We start from the raw sequence: 14,492 nt of genomic DNA on the forward strand, positions 1-14,492 counted from the left end.
ATCATCTTTGTCTGAATTTTAATCTTAGCCTTAATCTTTATTTTAATCAAACACTCTTTCATTGTTGTGATATTTAAACTTACCTTTATCTCAATCTGCCTCTATCACTAACTTTATCTTTGTTTTCCCCCTTTGCCTTTGTCACTCTAGCTCTATCATCATTCCCCTCCTCAGTGGCGAGAAAAGTCAACGAAATTATTTCCTTCATGTCGTCTACTCACTATTTTCCCCCTGCACCGTGGCGTCAAACGTTTAACGCAATCATAGCTCCGAAAACGCCTAATAAGTTTCGTTAAAAAAAAAACATATTCATACGCAGTTTTTCACAAATCCATTATAAGCTACGAAATATATTGACTAACAATTTATCAAATTAATTGTATTTGTATTTATAGCCTTCTGTAGTAGTGTTTGCGCAGAACTGTCTCTACTTAAACATAAATTATGTATTTGTCAGTAGCCATCAAGTATTTCATTGTTGACATCTATTAACATTAGGGTGCTTTTTTTCGGAGTCAAGTTTTTATTTTTTTATTAGTTTTTTTTGTTTCCCACCTCGAAATTTTATGGTAAATATCTAAAAACAGTAATATTAATATCAAGTGCTCGGTCAAAGGTTTGCAAAGACTTCACGTTCAAAATAAACGTAAATTTTTGCTGGTTTTTCTTTAAACGTCCATAGCTCAGAGGAATTACATGGTCGAATCATGACCAATCATGATTTTTCATCAAAATGGAATGTTCTACAAAAGTGTTCATTGCGGCGTTACTCCAAATCCCACCGGCGAGTTAGTACGGGTCCACCACACCCAATATTTTAATAAAATTCCCTTTTTTTGCGCCTATCTCGTAAATTGCAAGAGCTACAGAAAAATGGCAAATCACAAACTTGTGGCAATTAAATTTTCTACAAAAAAGTTCTATAACACCAAATCCCTAACATCAATACTTCTTGAGATATTGGCCTTTGAAGTTGAGCAACAATTTTTACAATTGAAAGCCCAATATCTCAAGAAATATTGATGTTAGCGATTTGGTGTTCTACAACTTTTTTGTAGAAAATGTAACGGCCTACAAGCTTTTGATTTGTCGTTTTTCTGTAGCTCTAGTCGTTTACGAGATAGGGGCAAAAAACGGGAATTTCATGAATACAGTGCGTTTAGTGACCCGTACTAACTCGCTTGCGGGAGTTAGAGTATTCAATTCTGAAGAAAAGCCATCATTGGCCATGATTATACCATAAAACACCTCTGAGCTATAGAAGTTTGAAGTAAAACCATCAAAATTTACGTTTATTTTGAACGGTAAGTCTTTGCTCGCCTTTGACTGAGCACTTAATATTAATATTAAGGTTTCAAATTGTTTTTACATATTTCGCACAAATTTTCGAGGTGGGAGCCAAAAAAAAGTAGTCGCCGAAAAAACACACCCTAATATACATATACCTCTAAGTACATTGGCTTTTGTGCGGGAGTACAAAAAGTAATTGCGTATACGCCTACGTGCACACCAAGTGCATTGCTAGCTGGTGGGGTTCAAAGAATGAATGTAGATACCACTGCTTAGCAGAATAATGAATAGTAGATGGAAGATAAGTAGTATTTGGCATCACTTTTAATGCGCTATGCGGGCGTCAGTTCAAAGAATTCTTTTGTTCCTGACTCAGAATAACAGAAAACTCTACGAAAATTCGCTAAAGAGCGCATAGCAAAATACAATTGAAATTAAAGGAAAAAATTCAATGACAATATTCTTGAATGAATAAATGATGGCGTAGATGCTGTGAACATTTTGGAGGGTAACGAGCAAGGCTGCGTACTTACATGTTAATGTATATACAAGGATGTCCATTAGATGTTGAAATGCAAATGATAATAAGTAAATAAGAGCTACTTACACAGCAATTAAGAATAAATTTAATGCAAAATGATTAATGGAATTTTCTTCGAGTAACATTTATTTAAAGGGTAGCGAACAATATATTAATAAAATTTTGAGTTGAAAGTCAGTGAGAAGGTTTGAGGCGAATGTAGTGACAGTGTTTGAAATTTATTGAGTGCTTAAGTGCGCTAATAATTGTACTTTTAACAGCTAATAACTCACAGGACTGCTGTGCGTCCTTGTCGATCGTTGCGACAATTTGCTATACTTCCACTTCTGGCATCTCTAACAAGCTGATGAAAACGCCACATACCTAAGAAGTACTCTGACGCGATTTGTAGAGAGGCTAGACACTCCTTTACCGATTTCGAGCGCAACATCACACCCTTTAGCAGTGACTCTACCGCTTCCTTGATGACAGTTATTTCCACCTGAAAGAGACTGCAGAAATCCAGAAGCCTGAGCATAGTTTGGTGGAGAGTTTTCGACAAAAGACAGTTCCGCAAACCCTGTCTTCAAATTTTGATACTTCATAAAGTAGTTTACCGCTCTCTTCTTCGAGTAACTATGTCCTACCCAGTCATCTCTTGAGGGAATATACATAGGTAGAGAAAGAGCTTCTGCCATTTCGAAGGCGCTGTGATCTATGTGTTGAAGGTGAAGTCAAAGTTCTTCAGAACTCCAGAGTGTTACCACCCGGTTTTCCTTAGCCTAATAGCAGTTCGTACTACGACCATATTATCTGCAATATTCGCAGGCGTCGTATTCAACATGATGTTAAGCGCCAGTGTAGGTGTGGTTTCTAATGCTCCACTAATTCCTGTTTTGCAAGCGTAGCCTTCTCTAGTGAGTTCCACCAAACAGGGGCTCCATGAACGCAACACTGATTACCCTCCAAGCCTTGGGGATTTACCTGGTCCTCACGCAGTTCGCATAAATAGGATCCGACCAATTGCACGACACCTTCAGAGCCGTTTGCAGCTGCGCAGGTGTGATACCATCGGCCCCCGGAGATTTGAAGGGTTTGAACAAATTTATTTCCCAGCCCATGTGACGATCGTCCAGAAGATCGGAGAAGTCTAGGACCTGAAGTGCAAAATATCGCAAAGAAGTACGAAGTACAAGAGCCAAAAAAGAAGTACGGTTGGTCAGATTAACCATAATCCTACTTCACATATTAATTTTCAATCATTTAGATTGAATATTTATTGAAATATGAATTAGGTGGGTTTATAGTCCGATTTTCAATACCAACTTTCCTTAGGTATTAGCCTTGACAGGTTTATATGTAGGTTTATATACTACACTAGCATTGTATACTACATGTCTGTCGTTATAAACCACAATTATACACCGTATAAAGGGGCTTAAAACTGGTTCCTCTACTATGAAAGTAAACGTGGCATAAAGCGAGTATAACATGAAACACAGCTAAAATAAAAGCTCTGACCATAAAAAACAGCTGCTTAGCCTCAAAATTACGTTTGTCGCTACTTTCTGCTGGAAAGCTTTTCTAAATCCAAAAAACTAGCACCTCTCTAAGCTTGCGCTCTTCTTTTTTTGGCTCTCCTGCTAGTTTCCGCTAGTAACAATTTTACTTTTTAGCTGCCAAATGGGTAAACAAAAACTCGCGCCAAATATTTTCAATCGTCAAATACACAGATCAGCTCTTTACTTTCAAGTTTCTGCTATTTTTGCGCTTCTTTACTATTTATTTAATTATTTTGCCCTCTGTGAGCGTAATTCTCTCAACTTTTGCATTCTTCTTATTCCTAAAAATTATCTGCTATAAAAGAAAATAAGCAAATGTTATTGAGGCTTTGTACCACGATTTGTTTGTTAGGAAAAAAAAAAAAAAAAAAAAATGCCTAAGCGGTAGAAGTTATAGCACTATTTCGGAGATCGCCACATCTCCTCATCAGACTTCTTTTTTCTAGACTTCAGCAGGGATCGAACCTGCATATTCGATGTTCAAAGCCAGAAGCGTTAACCACTGAGCTATGTACACCCCGTAAGCTTTTGTTGCTATTCCATTTCCGTACATTTCCTTATTCAACCAACACAGGTGCCCTAACCGAAAATAAAAGCGCCAAAAGACGGAGTACCATTCTTTGCCGACTTCAGCCATCCATTTAAGCCATCCGCGATTTTTTCACACCATTCCCACTATACATATGTATATTCTCTAAACATCCAATTCACACTCCCTCTATCAGCCACATCCTGTATACGTACTTCTCATTTATCCATTTGGTCACCAACAAAATGCGACCAAAACGGAAGTTGCAATGTAGCAAATTTTATTTATGCCAATAAATATGCTTATAAAAGCGGATTTTATTGGCGAGTAAATAACAGTAGCATGACATGCAAGCGGCCTGGTTTTATGTAGGTTTATAGGGGAGGGAGGTCGGAAAAACGTTAAAAGGGTAGGGCAGAAAATACGATTCGTTGGCTGGCTGCTTGCATTGTGGGTTGCATAAAGGATTGCGGAAGCGGTCAAGTAAGTAAGTTGCTAGAAATACACTAACTCACTCATGCCCCATCTACATATTTACTCGTATTTGCTTTGCTGTAATAAATAAATTTATTCACTCGCTTAAATGTCATTAGAAGAACTATACATACATACATACTTAAGGAGTAAAGTGGGGCGGTGCATATATGTACGTATGTAGGCAAGCGCTTGTATGGTGTATGTGCAGAAATAGTAGAAATAGTTTTGATGTAGTTAGCAAGTCAATAATGAATGAGCGAATGGCTGTGGGCGCGAGGGAATTTGGAGAAATTACACACCTACATACGTGCATATATATGCATAGGGTGAGCGCTTCCGAAATTTGTAAAATCCTTAGATACAGACCATAGTAATAGTTTTCAGCAACCTACGCAGATGACATTTCTTAAGCAATAAATATGGACTATTGCAGTGTGAACAGTGAGTATGTTTCGTGATGGAAAATTTCCAAATGGGTGTGGGGATTTTTGGAAGATAAATGAGCAGTTAGGCATAAAATATAGATGGCCTATCTGCAGACATTGCATCCAAAGACTGCAAATAATATCTAGTCAATTTTAGATTTGAAAATTAAGCTTTATGCCAGTCATGTATTCTTAATTTTAATTTTTTATTGCGAAAAAAATAAAGTCTTCCCAAGTTTCGGAATCCTTCGCGTTTCATATTTTGGGATTTTTATCTGTGTTTTTATAATTTTTTTTTGTGACTTTTCCAGGTTTTTCCTTTTTTCGTGATTCCTTAACATTTTTTTTTTGTAATTTTGACAGGATTTTTTACTCAGTAATTTTTCGATAACCTTAGGTTTTTTTCGGTATTCTTCGTGTTTTGTGTTTTGGTATTATTGGGACCTATTGTTTTTTAACAGCACATGTAACCTTTTTCGGACGTTTCCGAGTTTTTCCTTTTTATATTTCGGGATCCAAATTGTTTTTATTTCTTTTTTAAATTTTTTCGGGATTTTTTCAGAACTTTCCTAAATCTACTCAGTATTTCTCGACGCGCTTTAGGTTTTTTCAGTACTCTTCGTGTTTTTTTTTTTATATTTTTGGAGATTTGCATTTCAGCTACTTTTTTGGGGGTTTTTCTGGGCCTCTTGTTTTTTTCGTGATCCTTCATTTTTTTACTTTTCGGGATTGTTCCCGGACTTACGCAGGTTTTAATCAAGATTTTTTCGTTAGAATTTATGTTTTTTACGGTAACCTACGCGTTTTGGGTTATGAAACTTTTTCGAGATAGGGTCTTTTACAGAAACTTTTGACTCTTCTTTTGAGCTCTTCTAGGTTTCTCTTTTTTTCTTCTTTTGGGAACCTTTGATATTTTCCCAGACCTATTTTTGGTATTTTTCGTGTTTTATATCTTGAGATTTTTTCGGAGCCTATCGGCTTTTATTGGCTATTATCGGTACTTTTAGTTGTTTTTGGGTCTTTTTGGACTTCCCACTTTTTCCAGGACTTACTGTGAATTTCTCAAAGTTTTTACGGTATTTTTCGTTTTTTTTTTATATTTTGAGAAGTTCGGGATCTAGTGTTTTTATGAGAATTGTAAGCTATTGTTTGGGAACATTTTTAGGTTTCTCTTTTTTTTTTTTGTTGGAACCTTCGATATTTTTTGTCTTTCTATTGGTTTTCACCAGATCTGTTCCATACCCTGCAAGTCGTTTCCGAGTTCTTCGGGTTATATGTCTTGGCATTTTCTCGTGACCTATTGGTATTTTTATAGGATCGTTTAGCTATTCTTTCGGAACTTTCTATCGTTTTATATACTTTTCGATCTTTCGATATTTTGTGGATTTAGTTTTTTTGGAGTTTAATTTTTTTAAAGATTTTTTCGGAATTTTTTGGGACTTTTGTGTTTCAATATTTTAAAAATTTTCTTGGGATTATTTGGAATTTTTTCAGACTTACCGTGATTCACTAAGAGATTTGCAGATTTGTATGGGATTTTTCGATATTTTTATTTATTTTTTGTCTAGTTGTACTTTATTTTAAATTTTTTCGGGATTGTTTGAGACTCTTTGGGTTGCATTGGGACTTCAAGGGATTTTGGTTTTTTTATTTTTTAGGACCTATCGATAATTTTTAAATTTTTGTCTGCGGTTTTAGAAATATTTTTTGAGACTTAACCAATTTTGCTAGAGATTTTTTCTAATTTGTTTAAGGTTTTTCTGATGCAGTCGGGTCCCTTACGGCTTTATTTTTGTGATTTTTTTTTCAGAATCGCTTTTCGTGGGCACTTCTAAGCATTTCTTGGCAAATTTGGTTTGGAGACAAACCGGTTTCGGCGATGTGCCATCTCTGGTATCACTTTTCGTTTGGAAACAAGAACAATCAATATGAATACGTAAGAAAAATGGCTTCCTACTTCAAGAAGATTCAGCTCAAGTCTCTGGTTGCACTGTTTTTATAGACGATGAAAGCATAAACTTGCTTGTTTGGCAGCTCTGACTCGAAACCTTTTCCGGTTGGTCAAATTTTAAGATATAAATCACATGCGAACTGGCTGCGGTAAAACGGATAGAGCCGTAAAAGTTTTAAAAATGATTTGGACTGCAAAAACCCAAAGCCAAGCGATAAACCTCATTTGGAGTTAACAAATATTTACAGCTTAGAAATAAGTAGTAGAAGTTTGGCTTCCACCAATGAGCTCTAGAGCCAGTTAGAAGAAGGCACCAGTGAACTTCTGCATGGGTCGAAGCTAGAAGCAAAGCCTGGTAAAGGGATCTTGCATAGGAAGCCTCCTATAAAACTCAAGTTTAGGCTTTCAGAACACTGTCGCGTTACGCTTTAGGAAGCATGGAGTTAAAGATCTAATCTGATAGCCAAGCGACTATCAGATGTTTGGTTTCACTCGCGATGTGTTCAAAGCTAGTTGCGAAATGTCGGGCTTCTCGTTCAGTCTGATTATCACCTAGTTAGTCCCATATCTCTACCAGGCCATAGTGATATTTCAGAAAACTGCGTTGAGGATGAGTTGGCTAGGAGAGGCATACTCGGGTCTATATTCGAGAAAAGAGAGACTTTGACTGCGTGCGCATTGATTTTGAAGAGATCTTCGAACAAAGTTTCAATGTTTCTACTAGCCAATCTATACTACATATTTATTTGACAAATTTTTCACCTACCCGAAAGCACTGCTCAAAAAACTATTTCCCACAGCAAGTCATAAAACATTTTTATGATCGCCAGCGGCGTCGTTTCGAAGAAAGGCAGCAACCACACACAAATAATACAACAAGACAAACCAGGCACTTTCTATGTAGATTCACATGTATTCCTTCGAGTACGCCCTCATCCTAAAACACGCATACATTAGTCATACTATGTACATACATATATGACAATATTTAAATGCGATTTTTCTATTACACAGCAGATAAGTATACTATAGAAGAAGCATATAGCGAGTAGTTTTCGGATTTGTGGTGTTAGACTAACAGTCTACCGTTGTGGCGGCAGCACCCACGCGCGACGCCAATGTAAGTGCGGATGAATCAGCTAACCACTCTATGGCAGATACACTCGTACAGTCATGAATGGGGTTTTACGCGCCACAACGGCTCAACGTACAATACGAAGAAGAGCTTATAGTATATGTGTGTGCGTATGATAGCCTAGACACCTACTCAGCTACAACTATGGATTTGGTGGTCATTCATTGGTTGGCTGTTGGTGTCTTCGAATGGGATAAACTCAAATATTAGTACGAGTACATTGTTGCGACCGCAATATCGTAAGAAAGCAATTGTACACTGCACTGCATTGCGATGCTCTCTGAGTAGTGAGGGCGCGCATTTGTTGCCCGCATATGGCTATGGGCTAACAGGGCAATTCTGGCTAAAATAGTAAAAAATCTTTCGTAAGGCAAGTGAAAGACTGATGGCGAAAAAAATCGAAAGACTTTTGGTATTCTAAATAGTAAAATAGGAAAAATCACTCTCCCACTCGTGATGAAAATCTATTTTGAGAAAATGCACTCATATTTCATTTATTTATGTAGCTAGGCAAGCTTCAACAGTCGCAATTAACGAGCGTGCGAAAATCTGGTGTCTTTCGAGACATCCGGTTTCGAAACGACGCGCAAGCGGTCTTTTTTTACCAAAATTTTTCTTTTTTCATTAAATTTTTTGATTACACTTTTTTACTTTCATTTATGTAGTTTTTAGAAACTTATTTTATTTATCTTTTTAAGATTTTATTGTTTTACGAGCAATCCATTTTTTTTATTTCATATCAGTTTCAATTTTTAAAAACGTATTATACGATTGTCTATTTTTTGATAACTTTTTTTTCAATTTAATTTTTTTAGATTTCATAATTTATTAGTTTAAATAAAAATACGTTGTTTATTTCATTTAATTTTTATTATCTTCTTTTGTTTTTTCTCTTTTTAATTGTATTTTCTTTCAATTTTTATATTTTGTTTTAAAACAAATTTTTTTTATTCTATTTAAATCTTTAAGTACTCTTTTCTTCTTTTTAGCCGACGTCAAAGAAGGAGGTCATCAATTCAATGTTACCGCATAACTTTGGACTACGTTAACCGATTTTTATAATTCATTTTCTAAAGGAAAGGTGGTACCTCTGAGGTAGTCATCATGAAGAAATTAACGCTAGTCTTAAACTTTTATATGAGTATTGAAGTCGGTTTTGTTTTTTGCTAAAAAATTTCTTGTTTGATTTAATTTTTTATTGTTTTTTTCAGATTAAACTTTCTTTTAATTTTTGGATTGTATTTTTTTAAAACGAAAAAATTTATTTTTTTTATTCCATTGAATTTTTTAAAATGTATTTTATTTTTCTTCTATTTTTTAATTTTTTTTTTTTTAAACTTAATTATATTTTGGGCTTTACGATTTTACTAATTTTAAAAAGAAAAATATACTTTTTTGATTTCATTAATTTTTATTATTTATTTAATTTTTTTGTACATTTTTTAATTACATTTCCTTTGATTTTCAGATTGTTTTAAAAATAGAAAAAATACATATAAAACTAAACATTAGTTTCATTTAATTTTTATATACTGTTTTCTTCGTTTTTGATTTAATTTTTTTTTGTCAAACTAAGCTTTCTTTTAATTTTGAGATTTCTTTGTTTTTAAAAGAAAAATATATTTTGTTTACAATTGCATTAAAACTTTTAGAAACGTATTCTATTTTTTAATTAAATCTTTTTTTATTTTTTCATTAAAATTTTTCATTTGGCTTAGGATTTTATTAAGTTAAAAAGAAATATATATTTTTTGATTAAATTTTTGTAGGATCTAATATTTTATATTTATTTTTTGTCTCTGATTAATTAAAATTTCTTTTGGTATTTAGATTTTGTTTTAAAAATAGAAAAAATATATAAAAATAAATATTAATGTCATTTAATTTATATTTACTATTTTCTTTGTTTTTGATTTAACATTTTTCTTTTTCTTATTTAATTTTTAGATTTTATTGTTTTAAAAAGAAAAATATATTTCCTTTAATTGCATTTATTTTTTAAAAAACTTGTTGCTAAAAGGCGAACAGTGTAATGCTAAGACCTCCTCGTTAGCGGATCATTCAATTAGTCTGTCGGAAAGACTTTTGCCTTTCGATGTCTGTGGTGAGTTGAAAGACATTTGCCAGAATTGCCCTGTAAAACTATTAGTTAGCCAGTGAGTGTGTGCGTGTGTATGTGGGTGGATGTTTAGTTGCTTGGCTGGCTGGATGAGTGGCTCCTTATGGACCCACAGCAGCACCACAAAGTCTTTGCTTATTATTGTCTTCTTTCGTGTTTGTATTGGTAATAATGTTTCCACTGCAGCTGATTCTGTGGTTGCGTCTTCCAAGTTTTCTCGGTGCTGCGGAATGGGATTTACTCGAAACGAACTGAGTGCGTAGGCGTTTTATAGTATACATTTTAGTTTTAAAACTGCGTGGACAAAGTGCTGAGCTAGCTTACTGCATTTGTTTCACATATCCTGCGCAAGGATACATATGTGTGTGCCAACAGAAGTGTGGGTGCCAGTTCACCCTGTACCCTTATATCTTGGCACTGCGCTTATTTAAGAAATTTATCTGCTTATTTTGACAGCATTTATGACGTTTTTCTTGCTTTCCTCTCACTCCATAACTGCCAACACATCAACATACCAACAGAGGCGAGAAAGGCGCTATTTCGTTCATTTCTTTAGATTTTTCTATTCTATTCTTTTTTTTTTGTCACCTCCCTCATTTTTATCGCCATTTTATTGCGCTAAATACACTTCCATTGACGGCGTTTTGTGTCTTTTATTGTGATACTATGCCACAGATAGCGCCTAGAATTATACATACATACATATTTACAACTGAGTGCTGGTTGTATCCCTGCAAGGAAAGCTACTAGTTGTGGACTAAAATACTGCCAGTTTGCTTTGCAGTTTACTTTCATCTTACATGAAATTGGTTGATGAAAATTATTTAAAAAAATATATATATTTAGAAAAACTTTCAATATTAGATATAGGGTACAAAATTGCATCTTAAATTCTTATATCTAAATTCAATATTTAGTATTACAGTTTGAAAAACAATTATTTTGAAATAAACATAAATTTTGTTTTTGGAGAAAATAACTTATGACATTTTCTTTAAGCTGTTTTTATTACAAAATTTACTTCAATATTTCATTAAATACTAATCAGAAAGAACATATTAAAAAATTTTAGAATTATACCTTATTATATAGAACTGACCTGTAGAAGGAAAACCCATTTAAAAAAAATTTAAATCGAGAGCACCGATGGATTTTGACGTTTTTTAAGTTTAGCATTATATTTTTACTTTTCAGAGCGCTGCGTCAACTAACACTTTCACACTGATCATAGGAACCGCTGCAATAGGTCGGGACCTGTCTTGTGCATATTCCGATAGCTGAAACATCATTTTGCCAACCCAAAAGTATAAAACCCCAAAATATATACTTTATTTTTGGATTTATGGGCACCAATTCGGGAACAAATATCATTGTGCGTCGTACAAGTTGGCAGGATAGTCTGCCAATGCATTAACCACAAGCTAAGTAAATATATAGGACGGGATTTTTGACATCCAAAAAAGGGCGGGATCTCGGGAGTATCATCCCTAATGTGTACTTACGCGGTTATTGTTAGGTTTGTTTTCTCTTGACAATTGATGGTTATGCCTATTTTCATTGCGGCTCAGCGTTTTTACTTTTATTATTGTTGGCCATTGTTTTACTTTAACTGTTGCTTTTGTTGCTGTTTTTTTGTTGCTTTTTCCTAGTGTTTCTTTATTTTTCTGACAGTTTGTTGCCTACTATGCGAACATTTCGTTCTTATGATTTATGATGATAAAATAAATTTAATGTTGTTGAATGTTTCGTTAAAAAAACTGATTTATGTGAAAAAAAAATAGAAAATATACCAATAGATGTGATGATGAAAAGATGAGAATAGGTAAAGTTGGGTTTCATTAGGTTCGTTTAAGGTATTCTTTTTTTAATTATATATTAGTAGCTACACTTGTATGGAAACCTGGATAGATCAATTGTGCGAATACTTAAATAAACAACTACGCCTTATGCTAGTCGTTCTCCAAGGTATATCTAAGTCTAAGTCATAACAGTAGGTAACCACATACATACATAAAGTAGATCCTTTGGTCGCAGTGCATACCTCTACTTAATCTATCTAATCTAACCACATACACACATGTGCAGCATGCGCCCTGGTGTTCCTTTCGCCATCATTTCACTAAACCTCAGAAATTTCTCTAGAGCATGTTATGAACCGTTTAGAGTGGATTTCCCCTCTTTTACAAACGCTAATAGATCGAAACCTGAGAGCTTTGCCATCCCCTTTAAGGCTCTTCTTTCTATGCATTGAATTAACAACAGAAAGGGCAACATAGTCTCCGCGGATGTCCCATTTTTTACAAGCACATCATTCGTTAAGTTACCGTTCAACCCCTCATAGTCTGGAACCCAGCATAAGGTAAGCTCGTTATGAAATCCTAAATAATTTGTTTAGGAAAGCTGCCGTTTTTCATTTCTCCAAAATTCTTTATTCTTCCGGGCTGCTTTATGGATCCAATTGTGCCTCTGCGAATAAATTCGAGGATGCATATTTTATATGCCAGAAACTTCCACTTGAATATGAATGGATGTTCGCTCTTACGGTCTACTAAACAAACTCTCGTGATGGTGCAAGGATCCCGGTTTGGGAGTAAATCTCACAAAATCATAACTGGTACTATTTACAAGGAAATACACCTTTCAATCCCTCTCTCTCTAGCAATTGATCAAATTAAATATCCAGATCTAATGGGGGACCTAACATCGACGAAAGGGTTCCCAAAGCCATAACTGATGTATGCTCAATGAGCATTGGTCATGCACCAGTGCTTTAGACCAAAACTGGGGTCTGGGCCCCAAAATTTTAACATGGATCTACACCGCGGTGGTAAGGCCGATTTTTTTCTACCGTACGGAATTCACACCGGACATTTCGAATTGGATTACATGCATCTGGACTGGGCGCGCGCTGGAACGACTATTCCAGAAGCGGCATGGATGAAGACGAACAAGGAACTATCATCCCTTATCTTCTGCTCGGCTCTATCAAAACGGAGAGCAACAGCACTTGGTGGCTATTTCTTCGACGATCTAGATGACCTCAAAGCGATGAATGTTAGAAGCCTATGCTTTTTTTGCTGAGCACCAATTGATATAGGTGAAAACTTCATGCAGTATCATAAACGACCCTGAGTCTAAGTGAGTTCACTTAGGACTGCCACCCAACCTAACCTAACCTAGGTCCAAAACTGCTTTCTTTGGGGTTCTTATTGTCAAACTTCGATCTGGTAGGATAAAAAAACTGGAGACCCTTAGCTAGTTGTTGTGATTATCGCTCTATCCTTTCGGACTTTTTTACAAAACGGATCAGTAAATATTCCTAATCTTACCGATCAGACAAGGCTTTGCAATCATAAGGAGCTATTTTAACTCGCGGTTGGTATTTTTTGGATGGTTTAGTCGAGACAGAATTGTTGCCTATACTTAATTCTATTTCCCCCAGTGTTTCCGCCTTCGGATAAATATTGGTTTCGTATTTGGTTTAGCCAAGTTCAGTCCAAAATTTCTGTAGTTTATGTTATAATTTATACGTTTCTTTAATACAGAGTAACCTTCAGATATTTTGGTCTTATGAATAGTAAATCACCATACCTCCCAATGTGAGTTTGGTCAATTTGACTTTCCTTCTTTGAGTGAAAGCATGTTATTTGACAAGCTCTTTTCAATACGATTTTTTACAATAATATCTGGAGGAAATGGTAGCCTCTTGCCAGCCCACGAAGTATCATGACCAGACTCGCTGGCGTCCATAGACTTATAGATAGAACACCTCCGCGAAAATGGTCCCTATTGGTGGTTACAGATTGCCTCTGTAATCTGTATTAGCTTAAAAAGATAGCCGATGCAAACTTGGAGCCTCTCTGTCATTAAGCTTACCAGCTCCCTTATACTATCCGCTCGTCATACGGTCATAGGATTCACTGCATTCGAAAAGCCCCACGACCAAATGTAGCCTCACAACTTCGCTAAATTTATACTGGAAAGGCGGAAATGCATCGTCTGTAGGCTCTGAAACTTAAAATTTTTCAGCCCATCTTGGTCACAACGCCGATCTCTTCCATGACTTTTCTGCCCAACGGCCCAACAGCTCTTGATGTCGTCCGCTTTTTGACATCCTAACATTTAAAGTTTTGAGTGCTTTTCTTTATTTCGAGCCTTCTATGTTTTCACAGGAATTACTTTTAATCGATTCACTAACTCAGCTTAATTTAACTTAAATTGTGCTTTAAAGGTTTCGCTTCTTTACACTCTTGCATATTTTTACAGTTGAAGTTACTACATACATCTAATTTTTTTATTTCTTTGCTCTTGGCATTGGCATTGACATTGCCATTTTCATTCGCACAGTAGGTTCCAGACATTTTTAATCAATTGCTTTGTCTTGCAAAACTGATAAATGAAATATTCATAAGGCTAGCTCAATTTTAATCTTAACCAATATTTCTTGCGCCAATATTTGATGAATACGTTTGTTGCTATGGCCG

The sequence above is a fragment of the Rhagoletis zephyria genome, unplaced genomic scaffold, assembly GCF_001687245.7.
Source record: "Rhagoletis zephyria isolate East Lansing unplaced genomic scaffold, Rhagoletis_zephyria_1.1 Rzeph_scaffold_00002, whole genome shotgun sequence".
Taxonomy (NCBI): Eukaryota; Metazoa; Arthropoda; class Insecta; order Diptera; family Tephritidae; genus Rhagoletis; species Rhagoletis zephyria.